This window comes from Scyliorhinus torazame, chromosome 7 (assembly GCF_047496885.1).
Source record: "Scyliorhinus torazame isolate Kashiwa2021f chromosome 7, sScyTor2.1, whole genome shotgun sequence".
Lineage (NCBI taxonomy): Eukaryota > Metazoa > Chordata > Chondrichthyes > Carcharhiniformes > Scyliorhinidae > Scyliorhinus > Scyliorhinus torazame.
The window spans coordinates 12,065,773-12,091,421 of NC_092713.1; the positions used below are offsets into that span (position 1 = coordinate 12,065,773).

Sequence of the window (25,649 nt, forward strand, 5' to 3'; positions counted from 1 at the left end):
GCATAAGTTGGGAACATAGGCTGGCAGGGAAGGACACAAATGAAATGTGGAACTTGTTCAAGGAACAGGTGCTACGTGTCCTTGATATGTATGTCCCTGTCAGGCAGGGAAGAGATGGTCGAGTGAGGGAACCATGGTTGACAAGAGAGGTTGAATGTCTTGTTAAGAGAAAAAAGGTGACTTATGTAAGGCTGAGGAAACAAGGTTCAGACAGGGCATTGGAGGGATACAAGATAGCCAGGAGGGAACTGAAGAAAGGGATTAGGAGAGCTAAGAGAGGGCATGAACAATCTTTGGCGGGTAGGATCAAGGAAAACCCCAAGGCCTTTTACACATATGTGAGAAATATGAGAATGACTAGAGCGAGGGTAGGTCCGATCAAGGACAGTAGCGGGAGATTGTGTATTGAGTCTGAAGAGATAGGAGAGGTCTTGAACGAGTACTTTTCTTCTGTATTTACAAATGAGAGGGGCGATATTGTTGGAGAGGACAGTGTGAAACAGATTGGTAAGCTCGAGGAAATACTTGTTAGGAAGGAAGATGTGTTGGGCATTTTGAAAAACTTGAGGATAGACAAGTCCCCCGGGCCTGACGTGATATATCCAAGGATTCTATGGGAAGCAAGAGATGAAATTGCAGAGCCGTTGGCAATGATCTTTTCGTCCTCACTGTCAACAGGGGTGGTACCAGGGGATTGGAGAGTGGCGAATGTCGTGCCCCTGTTCAAAAAAGGGACTAGGGATAACCCTGGGAATTACAGGCCAGTTAGTCTTACTTTGGTGGTAGGCAAAGTAATGGAAAGGGTACTGAAGGATAGGATTTCTGAGCATCTGGAAAGACACTGCTTGATTAGGGATAGTCAGCACGGATTTGTGAGGGGTAGGTTTTGCCTTACAAATCTTATTGAATTCTTTGAGGAGGTGACCAAGCATGTGGATGAAGGTAAAGCAGTGGATGTAGTGTACATGGATTTTAGTAAGGCATTTGATAAAGTTCCCCATGGTAGGCTTATGCAGAAAGTAAGGAGGCATGGGATAGTGGGAAATTTGGCCAGTTGGATAACGAACTGGCTAACCGATAGAAGTCAGAGAGTGGTGGTGGATGGCAAATATTCAGCCTGGATCCCAGTTACCAGTGGCGTACCGCAGGGATCAGTTCTGGGTCCTCTGCAGTTTGTGATTTTCATTAATGACTTGGATGAGGGAGTTGAAGGGTGGGTCAGTAAATTTGCAGATGATACGAAGATTGGTGGAGTTTTGGATAGTGAGGAGGGCTGTTGTCGGCTGCAAAGAGACATAGATAGGATGCAGAGCTGGGCTGAGAAGTGGCAGATGGAGTTTAACCCTGAAAAGTGTGAGGTTGTCCATTTTGGAAGGACAAATATGAATGCGGAATACAGGGTTAACGGTAGAGTTCTTGGCTATGTGGAGGAGCAGAGAGATCTTGGGGTCTATGTTCATACATCTTTGAAAGTTGCCACTCAAGTGGATAGAGCTGTGAAGAAGGCCTATGGTGTGCTCGCGTTCATTAACAGAGGGATTGAATTTAAGAGCCGTGAGGTGATGATGCAGCTGTACAAAACTTTGGTAAGGCCACATTTGGAGTACTGTGTACAGTTCTGGTCGCCTCATTTTAGGAAGGATGTGGAAGCTTTGGAAAAGGTGCAAAGAAGATTTACCAGGATGTTGCCTGGAATGGAGAGTAGGTCTTACGAGGAAAGGTTGAGGGTGCTAGGCCTTTTCTCATTAGAACGGAGAAGGATGAGGGGCGACTTGATAGAGGTTTATAAGATGATCAGGGGAATAGATAGAGTAGACAGTCAGAGACTTTTTCCCCGGGTGGATCAAACCATTACAAGGGGACATAAATTTAAGGTGAAAGGTGGAAGATATAGGAGGGATATCAGAGGTAGGTTCTTTACCCAGAGAGTAGTGGGGGCATGGAATGCACTGCCTGTGGAAGTAGTTGAGTCGGAAACATTAGGGACCTTCAAGCAGCTATTGGATAGGTACATGGATTACGGTTAAATGATATAGTGTAGATTTATTTGTTCTCAAGGGCAGCACGGTAGCATTGTGGATAGCACAATTGCTTCACAGCTCCAGGGTCCCAGGTTTGATTCCGGCTTGGGTCACTGACTGTGCGGAGTCTGCACGTCCTCCCCGTGTCTGCGTGGGTTTCCTCCGGGTGCTCCGGTTTCCTCCCACAATCCAAAGATGTGCAGGTTAGGTGAATTGGCCAATGATAAATTGCCCTTAATGTCCAAATTGCCCTTGGTGTTGGGTGAAGGTGTTGAGTTTGGGTAGGGTGCTCTTTCCAAGAGCCGGTGCTGACTCAAAGGGCTGAATGGCCTCCTTCTGCACTGTAAATTCAATGATAATCTATGATTAATCTAGGACAAAGGTTCGGCACAACATCGTGGGCCGAAGGGCCTGTTCTGTGCTGTATTTTCTATGTTCTATGTTCTATGTAGCGACCTCACCCCAACTTAGTGTCATAATGGCGTAGAATCTACAGTACTGAAGGAGGCCATTCGGCCCATCAAGTCTGCACCGGCCCTTGGAAACAGCACACCACCCAAGCCCACACCTCCACCCTATCCCCATAACCCAACCTAACCTAACCTTTGGACACTGAGGGCAATTTAGAATGGCCAATCCACCTAACCTGCACATCTTTGGACTGTGGGAGGAAACCGGAGCACCCGGAGGAAACCCACGCACATACGGGGAGAACATGCAGACTCCGCACAGACAGTGACCTAAGCTGGGAATCGAACCTGGGACACTGGCACTGTGAAGCAACAGTGCTAACCACGGTGCTACCGTGCTGCCCTTACAAATACCTCAAAGCGCTGCATTCCATGAACTACTATATAAGTGCAAGGATTTGGGGATTTTGGGCCTTTTCTCCCTGAACTTGCTCTCCCCCATCACCTCGCTCCTCCAACATAGAGGAGGTCCACTCCTCCAACACCCTCAACACCTCGCCCTCTTCCCACAGCACCTTCCCATGCAATCGCAGAAGGTGTAACACCTGCCCCTTTACCTCCTCCCTGCTCACCAGCCCAGGACCTAAACACTCTTTTCAGACGAGGCAGTGCCTGATGTGCACCTCCTTCAATCTGGTCTATTGCATTCGCTGCTCCCAGTGCGGTCTACTCTACATTGGAGAGACTAAACACAGACTGGGTGACCGCTTTGCAGAACACCTCCGGTCCGTCCACAGGCAGGACCCAGACCTTCCTGTCGCTGCCATTCCAACACCGCCCTGCTCTCACGTCCACATGTCCGTCCTTGGCCTGCTGCAATGTTCCCGTGAAGCCCAGCGCAAACTGGAGGAACAGCATCTCCCGATGAGGCACGTTACAGCCTTCCGGACTTAACATTGTGTTCAACAACTTCAGACTGTGAACTCTCTCCTCCACCTTCACCCCAATTTATTTCTATCAATTTATTTTAATTTCTTCCATCGATCTGTTTTCCCCTCACTATTGTCCCTCCCCTCGCCCAGCCCACTTGATGTGCCTCTAAAAGCTCCCTTCTCAGCTTGGGTTCAACTGCTGCCGCGACAGATGCTGGAAATTGAATCCAGTAAACATCTGGAATTCAAAAGTCAAGGATCAAGCCCAGCAAGCCACTCAGTTGTGTCAAACTGCTACAAAGTCAATAAACTGGAAATGACAGCAGCAAACCCAGCCCCGCCGACTCGGCAAGGTTCTCCTCATTAACATCTGGGGGCTTGTGCCAGAGTTGGGAGAGCTGTCCCACAGACTGGTCAAACAACAGCCTGACATAGTCACAGTCACAGAATCACGTCTCACAGACAATATCCCAGGCACCACAATCACCATTCCTGGGTATGTCCTGTCTCACCGGCAGGACAGACCCAGCAGAGGTGGCGGGAGAGAGTTTCCCTGGGAGTTCTCAACATTGACTCTGCACCCCATGAAGTTTCATGGCTTCAGGTCAAACATGGGCAAGGAGACCGCCTGCTGATTACCACGTACCATAGATTATCATACAATTTACAGTGCAGAAGGAGGCCATTCGGCCCATCGAGTCTGCACCGGCTCTTGGAAAGAGCACCCTACCCAAGGTCAACACCTCCACCCTACCCCCATAACCCAGTAACCCCACCCAACACTAAGGGCAATTTTGGACACGAAGGGCAATTTATCACAGCCAATCCACCTAACCTGCACATCTTTGGACTGCCACTATCAGCTGATGAATCGGTACTCCTCCATGTTGAACACCATTCGGAGGGTGCACTGAGGGTGGCAAGGGCGAGAATATACTCTGGGTGGGGACTTCAATGTCCATCACCAAAAGTGGCTCGGTAGCGCCACTACTGGCCGAGCCCGAAAGGACAGAGCTGCTACATTGGATCTACGACAGTTGGTGAAGGAATCAACAAGAGTGAAAAACATACTTGGCCTCATCCTCACCAATCTGCCTGCCGCAGATACGTCTGTCCATGACAGTATCGGTAGGAGTGACCACCACACAGTCCTTGTGGAGACCTGACCCCGTCTTCACATTGAGGATACTCTCCATCGTGTTGTGTGGCACTAACACTGTGCTAAATGGGATAGATTCAGAACAGATCTCGCAACTCAAGACTGGGCGTCCATGTGGGCCATCAGCAGCAGCAGAATTGTATCAACCACAATCTGTACCTTGGCATATCCTCCACTCTATCATTACCACCAAGCCCGGGGACCAACCCTAGCTCAATGAAGAGTGCAGGAGGGCTTGCCAGAAGCAACACCAGGCATACAGGAAAATGAGGCGTCAACCTGGTGAAGCTACAACACAGGACTACTTGAGCGAAGCGATTCCACAATGAACGGTGCAAGGTGGGGCAGTGGTTAGCACTGCTGCTTCGCAGCGCCAGGGACCCGGGCTCGATTCCGACCTCGGGTGACTGTGTGGAGTTTGCATGTTCTTCCCAGGTCAGAGGATTTTCCCCGGGGTAGAGGAGTCAATTACTAGGGGGCATAGGTTTAAGGTGAGAGGGGCAAGGTATAGAGTAGATGTACGAGGCAATTTTTTTACACAGAGGGTAGTGGGTGCCTGGAACCCACTGCCGGAGGAGGTGGTGGAAGCAGGGACGATAGTGACATTTAAGGGGCATCTTGACAAATACATGAATAGGATGGGAATAGAGGGATATGGACCCAGGAAGTGTAAAAGATTGTAGTTTAGTCGGGCAGCATGGTCGGCACGGGCTTGGAGGGCCGAACGGCCTGTTCCTGTGCTGTACATTTCTTTGTTTGTTCTTTGGCTGTGTGGATTTCCTCCGGGTGCTCTGGTTTCCTCCCACAGTCTAAAGATGTGCAGGTTAGGTGGATTGGCCATGCTAAATTGCCCTTAGTTGGGGTTAAGGGGATAGGGTGGGGGATTGGGCCTAGGTAGAGTTCTCTTTCAGAGGGTCGGTGCAGACGCGATGGGCTGAATGGCCTCCTTCTGCGTTTTAGGGATTCATAAGACCATAAAACTAGGAGCAGGAGTCAGCCATCTGACCCCTCGAGCCTGCTCCGCCATTCAATGAGATCATGGCTGATCTTTTGTGGACTCAGCTCCACTTTCCGGCCCGAACACCATAACCTTTCACTGGGCAAGGAATTCCAAAGGTTCACAACCCTTTGGGTGAAGAATTTCCTCCTAAACTCAGTCCTAAATCTACGTCCCCTTATTTTGAGACTATGCCCCCGAGATCTGCTTTCACCCACCAGTGGAAACAACCTGCCCACATCTATCCTATCTATTCCCTTCATAATTTTATATGTTTCAATAAGATCCCCCTGCATCCTTCTAAATTCCAACGAGTACAGTCCCAGTCTACTCAACCTCTCCTCGTAATCCAACCCCTTCAGCTCTGGGATTAACCTAGTGAATCTCCTCTGCACACCCTCCAGCGCCGGTATGTCCTTTCTCAGATAAGGAGACCAAAACTGAACACAATACTCCAGGTGTGGCCTCACTAACACCTTATAAAATTGCAGCATAACCTCCCTAGTCTTGAACTTCATCCCTCTAGCAATGAAGGACAAAATTCTATTTGCCTTCTTAATCACCTGTTCCACCTGTAAACCAACTTTTTGCAACTCATGCACTAGCACACCCAGGTCTCTCTGTACAGCGGCATGTTTTAATATTTTATCATTTAAATAATAATTCCGTTTGCTGTTATTCCTACCAAAATGGATAACCTCACATTTGTCAACATTGTATTCCATCTGCCAGACCCTAGCCCATTCACTTAACCTATCCAAATCTCTCTGCAGACTTCCAGTACCTTCTGCACTTTTTGCTTTACCACTCATCTTAGTGTCGTCTGCAAACTTGGACACATTGCCCTTGGTCCCCAACTCCAAATCATCTCTGTAAATTGTGAACAATTATGGGCCCAACACTGACCACTGAGGGACACCACTAGCTACTGATTGCCAACCAGAGAAACACCCATTAATCCCCACTCTTTGCTCTCTATTAATTAACCACTCCTCTATCCATGCTACTACTTTACCCTTAATGCCATGCAACTTTATCTTATGCAGATAAAGATTTTATGATTTTAGGAATGCATCAGATCTAAGATCTACAGTCCAAGTCGCGAATGGTAGAAAACAACTCACTGGAGGAAGAGGCTCCACAAATATCCTCATCCTCAATGATGGAGGAGCCCAGCACATCTGTGCAAAAGACAAGACTGAGGCATTCGCAACAAGCTTCAGCCAGAAGTGCCGAGTGGATGATCCACCTTGGTCTCCTCCGGAGGTCCCCAGCATCGCAGATGTCCGTCTGCAGCCAATGCGATTCACCCCACGTGATATCAAGAAACAGCTGAAGGCACTGGATACTGCAAAGGCTGTGGGCCCTGACGATATTCCATCAATAGTACAGAGGATTTGTGCTCCAGAACATGCTGCACCCCTAGCCAAGCTGTTCCAGTACACTGGCATCTACCCAGCAATGTGGAAAATTGCCCAGTGATGTTCTGGGTGGCATGGTAACACAGTGGTTAGCACAGTTGCTTCACAGCGCCAGGGTTCCAGGTTCGATTCCCGGCTTGGGTCACTGTCTGTGCGGAGTCTGCACATTCTCCCTGTGTCTGCGTGGCTTTCTTCCGGGTGCTCCGGATTCCTCCCACATGTCCCGAAAGACGTGCTTGTTAGGTAAATTGGACATTCTGAATTCTCCCTCCGTGTATCCGAACAGGCGCCGGAATGTGGAGACTAGGGGCTTTTCACAGTAACTTCATTGCACTGTTAACATAAGCCTACTCGTGACACTAATAAAGATTATTATTGTATCTTTCTGAGCATCAGCTTTTAAAACTGAGATTGGTGTATTCTTGTTCGGCAACGATATTGATTCGATGTGGAACGAAGGTGCACAGATCAGAGTTAAGATACAGGTCAGCCGTGGTCTGACTGAATGGAGGAACAGGCTGGAGGGGCTGAGTGGCCTCTGCCTGATCCTATCTTTACGATCAGCTGCCCGGCATACACACAAGAGCTGGGAACAAAGATTCTGAGCATTCACGTTGTCAGTCCCACAAGATGACATTGAATTTGAGTCAGGCAATTTCCAGTCCCTGTGCGGTTTATGTTATACTGCGCTCTACATCACAAACACACTGGAGTCCGAGGACTATTTAGTAATCCTCCCAGAACAAACAGTGACTGTGGAATTTCCTGCCACTTGCAATTAGCAAACTTATCAGATGATCATGGGGGTGACCAGACAGATGGGGATCATCACTGTGGCTCTGACCAAACAGATCGAAAATAGCAGGAGCTGCAATCAGAATAAATGACCACTTTGGATAGAAAAGTAAACAAATTCTTACAAGTTCATCACAAAATGAAAAATCGAGAGAGCAGGACTGTGAAAGCAATCCTTTTTTTTCCTGTTCCACTCCTGTACTGGAGAGTTTGGTTTCCCAGATCAGGATCTGTGTTTATGTCATCCAAACATCCATTATCTGCGTGGGATTCTAATCTTTGTGCAAGCAATAATTTCTCCTGAATTCTTGGGAAAAGTAAACCAGGAAAATATCTTCTGAGAACTCTACATCCAGGGGGAGGGGGAGGGGGGGGGGGAAGGTCAGCAGATGCGTGGCAAGCCCACAACATGCACATTCCCGCCAGGTCGTCACTATGCTTACTTTTAGAAAACATTAAGAACTAGTGTGTTTGCATCAGTTAATTGATGTGACATTGACAATCAGAGGATTGGCACTACATCTTTGATGACAACACAGATACTACACGGTGTATGTACCGTGTTAATCACATTAGAGGGTGATGCGTATGTGCCGTCTTAATAACATTAGAGGGTGATATGTGTGTACCGTGTTAATCACATAAGAGGGTGATGTATGTAGTAATAATAATAATCATCTTTTATTGTCACAAGTATGCAGCTACTGTGAAAAGCCCCTAGTCACCACATTCCGTACTGTGTTAATCACATTAGAAGATGATGTGTGTACGCCGCCAATCACATTAGAGGGTGATGTGTATACCATGTTAATCACATTAGATGGTGATGTATGTACCATGTTAATCACATTAGAGGGTGATATGTGTGGACAGTGTTAATAACATTAGAGGGTGATGTGTATACCATGTTAATCATATTAGATGGTGATGTATGGACCATGTTAATCACATTAGAGGATGATGCATTTACCATGTTAATCACATTAGTGGATAATGTATATACCTTGTTAATGACATTAGAGGGTGATATGTTTACCGTGTTAATGACATGAGATGTGATGTGTGCAGCATGTTAAACACATTAGAGGGTGATGTGTGTACTGCGTTAATCACATTAGAGGGTGATGGGTGTACCGTGTTAAGCACATTAGAGGGTGATGTGTGTACCATGTTAATTACATTAGAGGGTGATGTGTGTACATAGAACATAGAAAATACAGCACAGAACAGGCCCTTCGGCCCACGATGTTGTGCCGAACCTTTGTCCTAGATTAATCATAGATTATCATTAAATTTACAGTGCAGAAGGAGGCCATTCGGCCCCCTGAGTCTGCACCGGCTCTTGGAAAGAGCACCCTACCCAAACTCAACACCTCCACCCAACACCAAGGGCAATTTTGGACACTAAGGGCAATTTATCATGGCCAATCCACCTACCCTGCACATCTTTGGACTGTGGGAGGAAACCGGAGCACCCGGAGGAAACCCACGCAGACACGGGGAGGACGTGCAGACTCCGCACAGACAGTGACCCAAGCCGGAATCGAACCTGGGACCCTGGAGCTGTGAAGCAATTGTGCTATCCACAATGCTACCGTGCTGCACTTAAGAACAAATAAATCTACACTATATCATTTTACCGTATTTACCCTTCCACCAATTGTAAACCTTGCCCTGTTGCACGCACCTATCCCTCTCCATTACGAAAGTGAAAGTCACAGAATTGTGGTCACTATCTCCAAAATGCTCCCCCACTAACAAATCTATCACTTGCCCTGGTTCATTACCAAGTACTAAATCCAATATTGCCCCTCCTCTGGTCGGGCAATCTACATACTGTGTTAGAAAAGCTTCCTGGACACACTGCACAAACACCACCCCATCCAAACTATTTGATCTAAAGAGTTTCCACTCAAAATTTGGGAAGTTAAAGTCACCCATGACTACTACCCTGTGACTTCTGCACCTTTCCAAAATCTGTTTCCCAATCTGTTCCTCCACATCTCTGCTACTATTGGGGGGCCTATAGAAAACTCCTAACAAGGTGACTGCTCCTTTCCTATTTCTGACTTCAACCCATACTACCTCATTAGGGTGATACTCCTCGAACTGCCTTTCTGCAGCTGTTATACTATCTCTAATTAACAATGCCACCCCCCCACCTCCTTTACCACCCCACCCTAATCTTATTGAAACATCTATAACCAGGGACCTCCAACAACCATTTCTGCCCCTCTTCTATCCAAGTTTCCGTGATGGCCACCACATCGTAGTCCCAAGTATCGATCCATGCCTTAGGTTCACCCACCTTATTCCTGATGCTTCTTGCGTTGAAGTATACACACTTCAACCCATCTCCGTGCCTGCAAGTACTCTCCTTTGTCAGTGTTCCCGTCACCACTGCCTCATTACACGCTTTGGCGTCCTGACTATCGGCTCGCTTAGTTGCTGGACTACAAATCCGGTTCCCATTCCCCTGCCAAATTAGTTTAAACCCTCCCGAAGAGTACTAGAAAACCTCCCTCCCAGGATATTGGTGCCCCTCTGGTTCAGATACAACCCGTCCTGCTTGTACAGGTCCCACCTTCCCCAGAATGCGCTCCAATTATCCAAATACCTGAAGCCCTCCCTCCTACACTATTCCTGCAGCCACGTGTTCAACTGCATTCTCTCCCTACCATGTTAATCACATTAGAGGGTGATGTGTGTACTGCGTTAATCACATTAGAGGGTGATGTGTATACCGTGTTAATTACATTAGAGGGTGATGTGTGTACTGCGTTAATCACATTAGAGGGTGATGGGTGTACCGTGTTAAGCACATTAGAGGGTGATGTGTGTACCATGTTAATCACATTAGAGGGTGATGTGTGTACCATGTTAATTACAGTAGAGGGTGATGTGTGTATTGTGTTAATCACATTAGAGGGCGGTGTGTGTACCGTGTTAATCACAGAGGGTGATGTGTGTACCATGTTAATTACATTCGAGGGTGATGTTGTACTGCGTTAATCACATTAGAGGGTGATGGGTGTACCGTATTAATCACATTAGAGGGTGATGTGTGTATTGCGTTTATCACATTAGAGGGTGATGTGTGTACCATGTTAATTACATTAGAGGGCGGTGTGTGTACCGTGTTAATCACATTAGAGGGCGGTGTGTGTACCGTGTTAATCACATTAGAGGGTGATGTGTGTACCATGTTAAGCACATTGGAGGGTGATGTGTGTACTGCGTTAATCACATTAGAGGGTGATGTGTGTACCATGTTAAGCACATTGGAGGGTGATGTGTGTACTGTGTTAAGCACATTGGAGGGTGATGAATGTACCGTGTTAAGCACATTGGAGGGCGGTGTGTGTACCGTGTTAATTACATTGGAGGGTGATGTGTGTACCGTGTTAATTACATTGGTGGGTGATGTGTGTACCGTGTTAAACAAATTAGAGGTTGATGTATGTACCATGTTAATCACATTAGAGGGTGATATGTGTATCGTGTTAATCATATTCTAGGGTGATGAGTGTACCATGTTAATTACACTCGAGGGTGATGTGTGTACTGTGTTAATCACATTAGAGGGTGATATGTGTACCATGCTAATCACATTAGAGGGTGATATGTGTACCTTGTTAATCACATTCGAGGGTGATGTGTGTAATGCGTTAATCACATTAGAGGGTGATATGTGTACCATGCTAATCACATTAGAAGGTGATATGTGTACCATGTTAATCACATTAATCGCATAAGTCGCATACAAAATGATCAGGGGGTTGGATAGGGTGGACAGTGAGAGCCTTCTCCCGCGGATGGATATGGCTGGCACGAGGGGACATAACTTTAAATTGAGGAGTAATAGATATAGGACAGAGGTCAGAGGTAGGTTCTTTACGCAAAGAGTAGTGAGGCCGTGGAATGCCCTACCTGCTACAGTAGTGAACTCGCCAACATTGAGGGCATTTAAAAGTTTATTGGATAAACATGTGGATGATAATGGCATAGTGTAGGTTAGATGGCTTTTGTTTCGGTGCAACATCGTGGGCCGAAGGGCCTGTACTGCGCTGTATTGTTCTATGTTCTATGTTCTATTAGAGGGCGATGTGTGTGCTGCGTTAATCACATTAGAGGGTGATATGTGTACCATGCTAATCACATTAGAGGGTGATGTGTGTACCGTGTTAATCACATTAGAGGGTGATATGTGTACCTTGTGAATCACATTGGAGGGTGATGTGTGTACCATGTTAATCACATTAGAGGGTGATATGTGTATCGTGTTAATCATATTCTAGGGTGACGTGTGTACTGCGTTAATCACATAGAGGGTGATGTGTGTACCATGTTAAGCACATTGGAGGGTGATCTGTGTACTGTGTTAAGCACATTGGAGGGTGATGTGTGTACCATGTTAAGCACATTGGAGGGCGGTGTGTGTACCATGTTAATCACATTAGAGGGTGATATGTGTATCGTGTTAATCATATTCTAGGGTGATGTGTGTACCATGTTAATTACATTCGAGGGTGATGTGTGTACTGTGTTAATCACATTAGAGGGTGATATGTGTACCATGCTAATCACATTAGAGGGTGAGGTGTGTACCATGTTAATCACATTAGAGGGTGATATGTGTATCGTGTCGTGTTAATCATATTCTAGGGTGATGTGTGTACCATGTTAATTACATTCGAGGGTGATGTGTGTACTGTGTTAATCACATTAGAGGGTGATGTGTGTACCATGCTAATCACATTAGAGGGTGATATGTGTACCATGCTAATCACATTAGAGGGTGATGTGTGTACCATGTTTATCACATTAGAGGGTGATGTGTGTACTGTGTTAATCAAATTAGAGGGTGATATGTGTACCATGCTAATCACATTAGAGGGTGATGTGTGTACCATGTTAATCACATTAGAGGGTGATGTGTGTACCATGTTAATCACATTAGAGGGTGATATGTGTATCGTGTTAATCATATTCTAGGGTGATGTGTGTACCATGTTAATTACATTCGAGGGTGATGTGTGTACTGTGTTAATCACATTAGAGGGTGATATGTGTACCATGCTAATCACATTAGAGGGTCATGTGTGTACCATGCTAATCACATTAGAGGGTGATATGTGTATCGTGTAAATCATATTCTAGGGTGATGTGTGTACCATGTTAATTACATTTGAGGGTGATGTGTGTACTGTGTTAATCACATTAGAGGGTGATATGTGTACCATGCTAATCACATTAGAGGGTGATGTGTGTACCATGTTAATCACATTAGAGGGTGATATGTGTATCGTGTTAATCATATTCTAGGGTGATGTGTGTACCATGTTAATTACATTCGAGGGCGATGTGTGTACTGCGTTAATCACATTAGAGGGTGATATGTGTACCATGCTAATTACATTAGAAGGTGATATGTGTACCATGTTAATCACATTAATCGCATAAGTCGCATACAAAATGATCAGGGGGTTGGATAGGGTGGACAGTGAGAGCCTTCTCCCGCGGATGGATATGGCTGGCACGAGGGGACATAACTTTAAACTGAGGGGTAATAGATATAGGACAGAGGTCAGAGGTAGGTTCTTTACGCAAAGAGTAGTGAGGCCGTGGAATGCATTACCTGCTACGGTAGTGAACTCGCCAACATTGAGGGCATTTAAAAGTTTATTGGATAAACATATGGATGATAATGGCATAGTGTAGGTTAGATGGCTTTTGTTTCGGTGCAACATCGTGGGCCGAAGGGCCTGTACTGCGCTGTATTGTTCTATGTTCTATGTTCTATTAGAGGGCGATGTGTGTGCTGCGTTAATCACATTAGAGGGTGATATGTGTACCATGCTAATCACATTAGAGGGTGATATGTGTACCTTGTTAATCACATTGGAGGGTGATGTGTGTACCATGTTAATCACATTAGAGGGTGATATGTGTATCGTGTAAATCATATTCTAGGGTGATGTGTGTACCATGTTAATTACATTTGAGGGTGATGTGTGTACTGTGTTAATCACATTAGAGGGTGATATGTGTACCATGCTAATCACATTAGAGGGTGATGTGTGTACCATGTTAATCACATTAGAGGGTGATATGTGTATCGTGTTAATCATATTCTAGGGTGATGTGTGTACCATGTTAATTACATTCGAGGGTGATGTGTGTACCTTGTTAATCACATTAGAGGGTGATATGTGTACTGCGTTAATCACATTAGAAGGTGATATGTGTACCATGTTAATCACATTAGAGGGCGATGTGTGTACTGCGTTAATCACATTAGAGGGTGATATGTGTACCTTGTTAATCACATTGGAGGGTGATGTGTGTACCATGTTAATCACATTAGAGGGTGATATGTGTATCGTGTTAATCATATTCTAGGGTGATGTGTGTACCATGTTAATTACATTTGAGGGTGATGTGTGTACTGTGTTAATCATATTAGAGGGTGATGTGTGTACTGCGTTAATCACATTAGAGGGTGAGATGGGTACCATGCTAATCACATTAGAGGGTGATGTGTGTACCGTGTTAATCACATTAGAGGGTGATATGTGTACCTTGTTAATCACATTGGAGGGTGATGTGTGTACCTTGCTAATCACATTGGAGGGTGATGTGTGTACCGTGTTAATTACATTGGTGGGTGTTGTGTGTACCGTGTTAATTACATTGGTGGGTGATGTGTCTACCGTGTTAATTACATTGGTGGGTGATGTGTGTACCATGTTAATCACATTAGAGGGCGATGTGTGTACTGCGTTAATCACATTAGAGGGTGATGTGTGTACCTTGTTAATTATATTCGAGGGTGATGTGTGTACTGTGTTAATCACATTAGAGGGTGATGTGTGTACCTTGTTAATTACATTCGAGGCTGATGTGTGTACTGTGTTAATCATATTAGAGGGTGATGTGTGTACTGCGTTAATCACATTAGAGGGTGAGATGTGTACCATGCTAATCACATTAGAGGGTGATGTGTGTACCGTGTTAATCACATTAGAGGGTGATATGTGTACATTGTTAATCACATTGGAGGGTGATGTGTGTACCTTGTTAATCACATTGGAGGTTGATGTGTGTACCGTGTTAATTACATTGGTGGGTGATGTGTGTACCGTGTTAATTACATTGGTGGGTGATGTGTGTACCGTGTTAATTACATTGGTGGGTGATGTGTGTACCTTGTTAATTACATTAGAGGGTGATATGTGTACCATGTTAATCACATTAGAGGGTGATGTGTGTACTGCGTTAATCACATTAGAGGGTGTTATGTGTATCGTGTTAATCATATTCTAGGGTGATGTGTGTACCATGTTAATTACATTCGAGGGTGATGTGTGTACTGTGTTAATCACATTAGAGGGTGATATGTGTACCATGCTAATCACATTAGAGGGTGATATGTGTACCTTGTTAATCACATTAGAGGGTGATGTGTGTACTGCGTTAATCATATTAGAGGGTGAGATGTGTACCATGCTAATCACATTAGAGGGTGATGTGTGTACCGTGTTAATCACATTAGAGGGTGATATGTGTACCTTGTTAATCACATTGGAGGGTGATGTGTGTACCTTGTTAATCACATTGGAGGGTGATGTGTGTACCGTGTTAATTACATTGGTGGGTGATGTGTGTACCGTGTTAATTACATTGGTGGGTGATGTGTGTACCTTGTTAATTACATTGGAGGGTGATGTGTGTACCGTGTTAATCACATTGGAGGGTGATGTGTATACCTTGTTAATTACATTGGAGGGTGATGTGTGTGCCGTGTTAATCACATTGGAGGGTGATGTGTGTACCATGTTAATTACATTAGAGGGTGATGTGTGTACCGTGTTAATCACATTGGAGGGTGATGTGTGTACCGTGTTAATCACATTGGAGGGTGATGTGTGTACCTTGTTAATCACATTGGAGGGTGATGTGTGTACCGTGTTAATTACATTGGTGGGTGATGTGTGTATCGTGTTAATTACATTGGAGGGTGATGTGTGTACCGTGTTAATTACATTGGTGGGTGATGTGTGTACCTTGTTAATTACATTGGAGGGTGATGTGTGTACCGTGTTAATCACATTGGAGGGTGATGTATGTACCGTGTTAATCACATTGGAGGGTGATGTGTGTACCGTGTTAATTACATTGGTGGGTGATGTGTGTACCTTGTTAATTACATTGGAGGGTGATGTGTGTACCGTGTTTATCACATTGGAGGGTGATGTGTGTACAATGTTAATTACATTGGAGGGTGATGTGTGTACCATGTTAATCACATTGGAGGGTGATGTGTGTACCGTGTTAATTACATTAGAGGGTGATGTGTGTACCGTGTTAATCACATTGGAGGGTGATATGTGTACCATGTTAATCACATTAGAGGGCGATGTGTGTACTGTGTTAATCATATTAGAGGGTGATGTGTGTACTGCGTTAATCACATTAGAGGGTGAGATGGGTACCATGTTAATCACATTAGAGGGTGATGTGTGTACCGTGTTAATCACATTAGAGGGTGATATGTGTACCTTGTTAATCACATTGGAGGGTGATGTGTGTACCTTGCTAATCACATTGGAGGGTGATGTGTGTACCGTGTTAATTACATTGGTGGGTGATGTGTGTACCGTGTTAATTACATTGGTGGGTGATGTGTCTACCGTGTTAATTACATTGGTGGGTGATGTGTGTACCTTGTTAATTACATTAGAGGGTGATATGTGTACCATGTTAATCACATTAGAGGGCGATGTGTGTACCTTGTTAATCACATTGGAGGGTGATGTGTCTACCATGTTAATCACATTAGAGGATGATGTGTGTACCGTGTTAATTATATTCGAGGGTGATGTGTGTACTGCGTTAATCACATTAGAGGGTGATGTGTGTACCTTGTTAATCACATTGGAGGGTGATGTGTCTACCATGTTAATCACATTAGAGGATGATGTGTGTACCGTGTTAATTATATTCGAGGGTGATGTGTGTACTGTGTTAATCACATTAGAGGGTGATGTGTGTACCATGCTAATCACATTAGAGGGTGATATGTGTACCTTGTTAATCACATTGGAGGGTGATGTGTGTACCATGTTAATCACATTAGAGGGTGATATGTGTATCATGTTAATCATACTCTAGGGTGATGTGTGTACCATGTTAATTACATTCGAGGGTGATGTGTGTACTGTGTTAATCACATTAGAGGGTGATGTGTGTACTGCGTTAATCACATTAGAGGGTGAGATGTGTACCATGCTAATCACATTAGAGGGTGATATGTGTACCATGCTAATCACATTAGAGGGTGATGTGTGTACCGTGTTAATCACATTAGAGGGTGATATGTGTACATTGTTAATCACATTGGAGGGTGATGTGTGTACCTTGTTAATCACATTGGAGGTTGATGTGTGTACCGTGTTAATTACATTGGTGGGTGATGTGTGTACCGTGTTAATTACATTGGTGGGTGATGTGTGTACCGTGTTAATTACATTGGTGGGTGATGTGTGTACCTTGTTAATTACATTAGAGGGTGATATGTGTACCATGTTAATCACATTAGAGGGTGATGTGTGTACTGCGTTAATCACATTAGAGGGTGTTATGTGTATCGTGTTAATCATTTTCTAGGGTGATGTGTGTACCATGTTAATTACATTCGAGGGTGATGTGTGTACAGTGTTAATCACATTAGAGGGTGATATGTGTACCATGCTAATCACATTAGAGGGTGATATGTGTACCTTGTTAATCACATTAGAGGGTGATGTGTGTACTGCGTTAATCATATTAGAGGGTGAGATGTGTACCATGCTAATCACATTAGAGGGTGATGTGTGTACCGTGTTAATCACATTGGAGGGTGATGTGTGTACCTTGTTAATCACATTGGAGGGTGATGTGTGTACCGTGTTAATTACATTGGTGGGTGATGTGTGTACCTTGTTAATTACATTGGAGGGTGATGTGTGTATCGTGTTAATTACATTGGTGGGTGATGTGTGTACCTTGTTAATTACATTGGAGGGTGATGTGTGTACCGTGTTAATCACATTGGAGGGTGATGTGTGTACCGTGTTAATTACATTGGTGGGTGATGTGTGTACCTTGTTAATTACATTGTAGGGTTGTGTGTACCGTGTTAATCACATTGGAGGGTGATGTGTATACCGTGTTAATTACATTGGAGGGTGATGTGTGTGCCGTGTTAATCACATTGGAGGGTGATGTGTGTACCATGTTAATTACATTAGAGGGTGATGTGTGTACCGTGTTAATCACATTGGAGGGTGATATGTGTACCGTGTTAATCACATTGGAGGGTGATGTGTGTACCTTGTTAATCACATTGGAGGGTGATGTGTGTACCGTGTTAATTACATTGGTGGGTGATGTGTGTATCGTGTTAATTACATTGGTGGGTGATGTGTGTACCTTGTTAATTACATTGGAGGGTGATGTGTGTACCGTGTTAATTACATTGGTGGGTGATGTGTGTACCTTGTTAATTACATTGGAGGGTGATGTGTGTACCGTGTTAATCACATTGGAGGGTGATGTGTGTACCGTGTTAATCACATTGGAGGGTGATGTGTGTGCCGTGTTAATTACATTGGTGGGTGATGTGTGTACCTTGTTAATTACATTGGAGGGTGATGTGTGTACCGTGTTTATCACATTGGAGGGTGATGTGTGTACAATGTTAATTACATTGGAGGGTGATGTGTGTACCATGTTAATCACATTGGAGGGTGATGTGTGTACCGTGTTAATTACATTAGAGGGTGATGTGTGTACCGTGTTAATCACATTGGAGGGTGATATGTGTACCATGTTAATCACATTAGAGGGCGATGTGTGTACTGTGTTAATCATATTAGAGGGTGATGTGTGTACTGCGTTAATCACATTAGAGGGTGAGATGGGTACCATGTTAATCACATTAGAGGGTGATGTGTGTACCGTGTTAATCACATTAGAGGGTGATATGTGTACCTTGTTAATCACATTGGAGGGTGATGTGTGTACCTTGCTAATCACATTGGAGGGTGATGTGTGTACCGTGTTAATTACATTGGTGGGTGATGTGTGTACCTTGTTAATCACATTGGAGGGTGATGTGTCTACCATGTTAATCACATTAGAGGATGATGTGTGTACCTTGTTAATCACATTGGAGGGTGATGTGTCTACCATGTTAATCACATTAGAGGATGATGTGTGTACCGTGTTAATTATATTCGAGGGTGATGTGTGTACTGCGTTAATCACATTAGAGGGTGATGTGTGTACCTTGTTAATCACATTGGAGGGTGATGTGTCTACCATGTTAATCACATTAGAGGATGATGTGTGTACCGTGTTAATTATATTCGAGGGTGATGTGTGTACTGTGTTAATCACATTAGAGGGTGATGTGTGTACCATGCTAATCACATTAGAGGGTGATATGTGTACCTTGTTAATCACATTGGAGGGTGATGTGTGTACCATGTTAATCACATTAGAGGGTGATATGTGTATCATGTTAATCATACTCTAGGGTGATGTGTGTACCATGTTAATTACATTCGAGGGTGATGTGTGTACTGTGTTAATCACATTAGAGGGTGATGTGTGTACTGCGTTAATCACATTAGAGGGTGAGATGTGTACCATGCTAATCACATTAGAGGGTGATATGTGTACCATGCTAATCACATTAGAGGGTGATGTGTGTACCGTGTTAATCACATTAGAGGGTGATATGTGTACATTGTTAATCACATTGGAGGGTGATGTGTGTACCTTGTTAATCACATTGGAGGTTGATGTGTGTACCGTGTTAATTACATTGGTGGGTGATGTGTGTACTGTGTTAATCACATTAGAGGGTGATATGTGTACCATGCTAATCACATTAGAGGGTGATATGTGTACCTTGTTAATCACATTAGAGGGTGATGTGTGTACTGCGTTAATCATATTAGAGGGTGAGATGTGTACCATGCTAATCACATTAGAGGGTGATGTGTGTACCGTGTTAATCACATTAGAGGGTGATATGTGTACCTTGTTAATCACATTGGAGGGTGATGTGTGTACCTTGTTAATCACATTGGAGGGTGATGTGTGTACCGTGTTAATTACATTGGTGGGTGATGTGTGTACCGTGTTAATTACATTGGTGGGTGATGTGTGTACCTTGTTAATTACATTGGAGGGTGATGTGTGTACCGTGTTAATTACATTGGTGGGTGATGTGTGTACCTTGTTAATTACATTGGAGGGTGATGTGTGTACCGTGTTAATCACATTGGAGGGTGATGTGTGTACCGTGTTAATTACATTGGTGGGTGATGTGTGTACCTTGTTAATTACATTGGAGGGTGATGTGTGTACCGTGTTAATCACATTGGAGGGTGATGTGTATACCGTGTTAATTACATTGGAGGGTGATGTGTGTACCGTGTTAATCACATTGGAGGGTGATGTGTGTACCATGTTAATTACATTAGAGGGTGATGTGTGTACCATGTTAATTACATTAGAGGGTGATGTGTGTACCGTGTTAATCACATTGGAGGGTGATGTGTGTACCGTGTTAATTACATTGGAGGGTGATGTGTGTACCTTGTTAATCACATTGGAGGGTGATGTGTGTACCGTGTTAATTACATTGGTGGGTGATGTGTGTACCGTGTTAATTACATTGGAGGGTGATGTGTGTACCTTTTTAATCACATTGGAGGGTGATGTGTGTACCGTGTTAATCACATTGGAGGGTGATGTGCGTACCGTGTTAATCACATTGTAGGGTTTTGTGTACCGTGTTAATCACATTGTAGGGTTGTGTGTACCGTGTTAATCACATTGTAGGGTTGTGCGTACCGTGTTAATCACATTGTAGGGTTGTGTGTACCGTGTTAATCACATTGTAGGGTTGTGCGTACCGTGTTAATCACATTGTAGGGTTGTGTGTACTGTGTTAATCACATTGTAGGGTTGTGCGTACCGTGTTAATCACATTGTAGGGTTGTGCGTACCGTGTTAATCACATTGTAGGGTTGTGTGTACCGTGTTAATCACATTGTAGGGTTGTGCGTACCGTGTTAATCACATTGTAGGGTTGTGTGTACTGTGTTAATCACATTGTAGGGTTGTGTGTACCGTGTTAATCACATTGTAGGGTTGTGCGTACCGTGTTAATCACATTGTAGGGTTGTGTGTACTGTGTTAATCACATTGTAGGGTTGTGTGTACCGTGTTAATCACATTGGAGGGTGATGTGTGTACCGTGTTAATCACATTGGAGGGTGATGTGCGTACCGTGTTAATCACATTGTAGGGTTTTGTGTACCGTGTTAATCACATTGTAGGGTTGTGTGTACCGTGTTAATCACATTGTAGGGTTGTGCGTACCGTGTTAATCACATTGTAGGGTTGTGTGTACCGTGTTAATCACATTGTAGGGTTGTGCGTACCGTGTTAATCACATTGTAGGGTTGTGCGTACCGTGTTAATCACATTGTAGGGTTGTGCGTACCGTGTTAATCACATTGTAGGGTTGTGTGTACCGTGTTAATCACATTGTAGGGTTGTGCGTACCGTGTTAATCACATTGTAGGGTTGTGTGTACTGTGTTAATCACATTGTAGGGTTGTGCGTACCGTGTTAATCACATTGTAGGGTTGTGCGTACCGTGTTAATCACATTGTAGGGTTGTGTGTACTGTGTTAATCACATTGTAGGGTTGTGTGTACCGTGTTAATCACATTGGAGGGTGATGTGTGTACCGTGTTAATTACATTAAGGGTGATGTGTGTACCGTGTTAATCACATTGGAGGGTGATGTGTGTACCGTGTTAATCACATTGGAGGGTGATGTGCGTACCGTGTTAATCACATTGTAGGGTTTTGTGTACCGTGTTAATCACATTGTAGGGTTGTGCGTACCGTGTTAATCACATTGTAGGGTTGTGCGTACCGTGTTAATCACATTGTAGGGTTGTGTGTACCGTGTTAATCACATTGTAGGGTTGTGCGTACCGTGTTAATCACATTGTAGGGTTGTGTGTACCGTGTTAATCACATCAGAAACTTTTTAAAAGATCCCGGTTCATGACCGAGGCCAAAAGTACCGGTTCAATCCCCGTACCAGCTGAGCTTATTGGGGAGGTGGTGGCGTAGTGGTACTGTCCCAGGACTAGTAATCCAGAGACCCAGAGTACTGCTCTGGGGTCCAGGATTCAAATCCTGCCACTGCAGATGGTGAAATTTGAATTCATTAAAAAAAAATGAGAGGTCTAACCATGACTATGAAACCATTGTCAATTGTTGTAAAAAAAAACATCGGCTTCGCTATTGTCCTTTAGGGAAGGAAATCAAATCTGTCATCCTTCCCGGGTCTGGCCTAAACATGATTTCAGACCCACATCAATGTGGTTGACTCGGAATTGCCCCTCCAGGGCAATTAGGGATGGGCAATAAATGCTGGCACAGTCTGAGACGCCCATGTCCCAAGAACAAATTTTAAAAAAATTCTTGAAGGCCCTGCCTTGACAACATTGCCCCGCACCTGAGGGGCGAGATTCTCCACTCCCGCGCCGGTTGGGAGAATCGCCTGGGCCGGCAAAATTTCCCGGGACGCCGGTCCGACGCCCTCCCGCGATTCTCCCAAGCGGCGGGAACGGCCCGGTCGAGTTTCGCGGGCCGCAGGCCGGAGAATCGCCGGAGACACCCAAAATGGCGATTCTCCGGCACCCCCGCTATTCTCAGGCCGGGACGGGCCGAGCGGCCAGGCCAAAACGGCGGGTTCCCCCCGGCGCCGTCCACACCTGGTCGCTGCCGTTGTGAACGGTGCATGAACGCTGGGTGGGCGGCCTGCGGGGGGAACGAGGGGGCATCCTGCACCGGGGGTACCTCAAATGTGGGGTGGCCCGCGATCGGTGCCCACCGATCGTCGGGCCGTCCTTTCTGAAGGAGGACCTCCTTCCTTCCGCAGCCCGACAAGATCCGTCCCCCATCTTCTTGCGGGGCGGACTTAGAGAGGACGGCAACCACACATGCGCGGGTTGGCGCTGGCCAACCCGCGCATGCGCGGATGCCGCCCGTTATGCGGCGCCGGCCGCGTCATCTATGCGGCGCCGCCTTTACGCGGGCGACAAGGCCTGGCGCGTGTAGATGAAGCGGCCCCGATCCTGGCCCATTGTCAGGGCCTGAATCGGTCGGGATCGGGGCCGTTTCGCGCCGACGTGAACCTCGACGGCGTTGACGACGGCGCGGCCACTTCGGCGCGGGAGTGGAGAATCCCGCCCGAGGTGTGGTAATCCTCAGGTTAAATCACCACCAGTCTGCTTTCCTTCTGAAGGGGGAAGCAGCCAATGGTCATCTGGGACTATGGCAACGTTATTTACTTTTAGACGGCATTACGAAGCATTTTGTTTTTATAAGTTAATTGATGTGACCTAGGTGTAACGGGCAAGGCCTGGGGGCAGTACAGTGGTTAGCACAGTTGCTTCACAGCTCAAGGGTCCCAGGTTCGATTCCCGTCTTGGGTCACTGTCTGTGCGTGGTCTGCACATCCTCCCCGTGTGTGCGTGGGTTTCCTCCGGGGGCTCCGGTTTCCTCCCACAGTCCAAAGATGTGCAGGTTTGGTGGATTGGCCATGATAAAATGCCCTTCGTGTACAAAAAGGTGAGGTGGCATTACTGGGTTACGGGGACAGGGTGGAGACATGGGCTTGAGTAGGGTGCTCTTTCCCGGGGCCGGGGCAGACTCAATGGGCCGAATGGCCTCCTTCTGCACTGTAATTGCTACGATTGTATGATATTGCCCATTACTAGTTACCCTTCAGGAGGCAGCGACTCACCACATGAACCCCGTAGTGATGCTAATGGTACGGGGTTCCAGGATTTTGACCGTACACCAAGGAGAGAGTGGCTGAAAAGAGCTTGAAGTCAGGATGGTGTGTTATCTGTGGAAATGTGCCTGTTGTTGTCTACCCAAGCGTCTGCTGCCCTTCCAGGCTGTAGAGTTTGTGGGTTGGGAAGGTGCTGTTGAAGGCTTCTTGTTTCATCTTGTAGATGGTAGGCGCTGCTGCCTCCTGGTGGAGGGAGTGAATGTTCAAGCCGGTGGTTGGGGTGCCAATCAAGTGGCCTGATTTGCCCTGGATGGTGTTGAGCTTCTTGAGTGTTGTTGAAGTTACATGGATCCAGGCAAGTGGAGTATTCAATTACCCTCCTGGCTTGTGCCTTGTAGATGGTGGACAGGCTGTGGGGAGTCAGGACGTGAGTTACTCGCTGCAGAATTTCAGGCCTCTGACCTCGCCATGTAGCTCACCCAGTTACGTTTCTGGTCACTGGTGACTCCCAAAGTGTTGATGCTGATAGAATCATAGTGCAGAAGGAGGCCATTCGGCCCATCGAGTCTGCACCGGCCCTTGGAAAGAGCTCCCCACTTAAATCCACACCTCCACTCCATCCCCGTAACCCAGTCACCCCACCTAACCTCAGGGAAATTTAGCAAGGCCAATCCACCTAAGCACTGATGAATTCAGTGAAGGTAACTGAACGTTAAGAGGAGATGTGGGATTCCCTCTTGTCGGATATGATCATTTTTTGAATGGAAGAGAACGGAAACATTCTAACCATTCTGCTCTCCCTTCTTTTTAGGACACTGGATATTCTCAAGCAGACAAAGGGGGATTTTGCTTGCCGCCCTACAGCAGAGGTTTACAGCAGGAGCCTGTGGCCGTACTGGGTAAGGATTGCATTATTAACATTATGACCCTTCAATTATTGGGGAGTGATGTTCTCCCTGAGTCCTTTTCTGTTGTGATGAATCAGTAACAGATCCCACAAGAGTGAGTTTCCAGCAACACACACACACACACACACACACTTGTCTACACACAGACACACACTCTCTCGCACTCTGAAATACATTCTCACACCCACCCACAAGAACCTACCTCTTCTTCGGCGATCACTCGCTAACGAGTATGATTGCCCACCTAAGAAGCTCTCTGTTACTGGTCATGGGTTCCGTGAGTCTTTGTTTGGCTGATGATCCCGATTCTTGAACTCGCCTTTGGAGACCCGACATTGTATCCAATCCATGAGCGCCACCTTCAGACGGCGAAAGATGAGTGTCTTTGACACCGCGACATTCGTGCAGACATCAAGATCCTCGTGTCGCCCTCCCAACTCTTCCCTACGGCTCAGAATCCTGGACTACGTACAGACGCTACCTCAAGGCAGCACGGTAGCACAGTGGTTAGCCCCGTTGCTTCGCAGCTCCAGAGTCCCAGGTTCGATTCCCGACTGGGTCACTATCTGTGCGGAGTCCGCACGTTCTCCCCGTGTCTGCGTGGGTTTCCTCCGGGTGCTCCGGTTTCCTCCCAAAGTCCAAAGATGTGCAGGTTAGGCGGATTGGCCAAGCTAAATTGCCAGTGTAGACAGCAAGCGGAATGCACACCCAGTGTAGACAGCGAGCAGAATGCACTCCCAGTGTAGACAGCAAGCTGAGTGCGCTCCCAGTGTAGACAGCGAGCTGAATGCGCTCCCAGTGTAGACAGCGAGCTGAATGCACTCCCGGTGTAGACAGCGAGCTGAATGCACTCCCAGTGTAGACAGCAAGTTGAATGCACTCCCGGTGTAGACAACAAGCTGAATGCACTCCCAGTGTAGACAGCAAGTTGAATGCACTCCCAGTGTAGACAGCAAGTTGAATGCACTCCCAGTGTAGACAACAAGCTGAATGCACTCCCAGTGTAGACAGAAAGCTGAAAGCACTCCCAGTGTAGACAGCGAGCTGAAAGCACTCCCAGTGTAGACAGCGAGCTGAATGCACTCCCAGTGTAGGCAGCGAGCTGGATGCACTCCAGTGTAGACAG

At 45.7% G+C, this 25,649-nt stretch overlaps 1 protein-coding gene across 4 annotated transcripts in view; it reads left to right on the top strand.

Moving 5' to 3' along the window:
* lpar3 (lysophosphatidic acid receptor 3) overlaps positions 1-25,649 on the top strand; it is a 151,752-nt gene that overhangs the window by 52,798 nt on the left and 73,305 nt on the right. For all 4 annotated transcript variants that reach the window (XM_072510323.1, XM_072510322.1, XM_072510324.1 and 1 more), the window contains exon 2: positions 24,427-24,514. The gene's annotated coding sequence lies outside the window, so the exon portion shown is untranslated. The remainder of the gene's footprint in view (positions 1-24,426; positions 24,515-25,649) is intronic.